Source organism: Mastomys coucha, unplaced genomic scaffold (assembly GCF_008632895.1).
Source record: "Mastomys coucha isolate ucsf_1 unplaced genomic scaffold, UCSF_Mcou_1 pScaffold6, whole genome shotgun sequence".
Taxonomy (NCBI): Eukaryota; Metazoa; Chordata; class Mammalia; order Rodentia; family Muridae; genus Mastomys; species Mastomys coucha.
Window position 1 is genome coordinate 97,467,520 of NW_022196912.1, and position 1,877 is coordinate 97,469,396.

Consider the following 1,877-nt stretch of genomic DNA (forward strand, 5'->3'; position numbering starts at 1 on the left):
CTCTCTCTCTCTCTCTCTCTCTCTCTCTCTCTCTCTCTCACACACACACACACACACACACACCAGTTTCCATCCCTGGGAGGCAATATGGATCCCAGACACACACAGACCTTTATGCTGTAGTTTCACAAATGATTGTGATTTTTTCCTCTGAGTTTTTTTTTTTTTCCCTGTTAACATTTCTACCATGAAATAGGAGGATTCGGGAATGCTTTGTAAAGGTGATCGTCGACTCTCTAATGTCCATGAAAGAGATTGTACATTGCCTGATGTCTTTCTGTAAATGAGAAATACTGCTAACATCCGAGCATTCTGAAGTCTTGCTTATCTTCCTGAGTTTCCTTTTCATTTGGTTTTCCTGTTTCTTTGGGGACTTGGGACAGGCTATTTATTAGAGTTTTGCAACAGAGTTCTTGTTTGAAGCCTCTAAAGACTACTTGTAAAATTCAAACAATAAAATTCATTTTAAATGCTCTTTTAAAATGGCTTGGTGTTGTTGCTCCAGGTTTTTTCACTTGAGAGACCACCCAGGAACTCACTGGTCCTTGCTTCCTGATTTTCTCATCAAGCTCCATTGACTCTAAAGAGGATGCTGGAAAGCGTGTCCTTTTTAGAAGTTAATGAGCATCATCACTCCCTGTTCACAGGTCTGTAGAGAATCCCCACCCTTCCCCTTTCTGGGTGTGATTACTTCCAGAGCATTATACAATCAGTTTGCTTCTTCACTGTCCATTGGTGCATCTCCCGTTTCAACATTGCCATTCCCTGAGACCAGCATAGTTTGGGTTTGGTTTTTAGTTTTTGTTTTGTTTTGTGTTTGGAAAAGCTAAGTCTGTCCTTTCAAACATTCTGTGATTGTCAAACATTCTGTGCTCAGGGAATGTGAATGCCTGTTCATATTAGACTGTACAAAATATAATTAGAAAAGTTAACCCACTGGAAAAAATCAGTGCATGCTAAAGTCAAGCAAAACTACAGCCCTGGCTTAGAACACAGCTGCATTAAGAACAGCACATGGCCGTTCCTCTCCAGCGGCGCAGCTAATGTGAGAACCAACACACTTTCTTCTAGTTGATTCAACAAGTTCTACAAACTCTAGAACTGTAAATCTAGGATAATAAGAGTGGCTACCACAAGGCACTCTGACTGATCTATTCTAGCATCGCTTGAGGTGTTGGGGGAGGCTTGGGGATATGGCCCAGATGTTACATTGTTGGCCTCACATACACCAAGTCCTGTGTTTAGTCTTCAGCACTGCTCAGTGTAGTGACTGTCACACTCAGGAGGTGGAGGCAGGAGGATCAGAAGTTCAAGGTCAGCCTGAGAGATAGAAGACAGACAAATGGAACAAATAGAAACAGCTTGGCTTTGTGCCTTGGTACTAAGGGTCCTGACATCAGCAGGGGCCATTGGGCTTCCCTGATGGAAGAAATCCAGATAGGCCAACTTGGCTGGGCTCCAGAACTGTTGCAGGTGAGAAGGGAGTGGGACTTCTCCATAGATGAGGACGAAAACTGTTCAAGAACAGGTGGTTGGTGGCATACCCAGCACTGGAGACGCAGGCAGGAGGATTGGAGGTTTATGGGGAGTGTGAACTCAATGAGACCCTACTCCAAAAAACAAGTAGTCCAAGGACAAAAGAAGCAGGCCTATCCAACAAGCACTTTGATTCCTGCTAAATATAAGAGATTCTGGTTTCAGAAGAAGGCTCTTATATCTTGAAGATATAAGAAACGGAGTTTTAGGTGCAAGATGGCACATCTTGGTAAACACAACCAGTAAATACTTGGGTACAGTTAGCCAGAAGCTATGTGGTTAGAAATCAGTTGTGCCACAGAAATGTGGGGTATTTGCCCATTAAACTCATCCCTCTACTA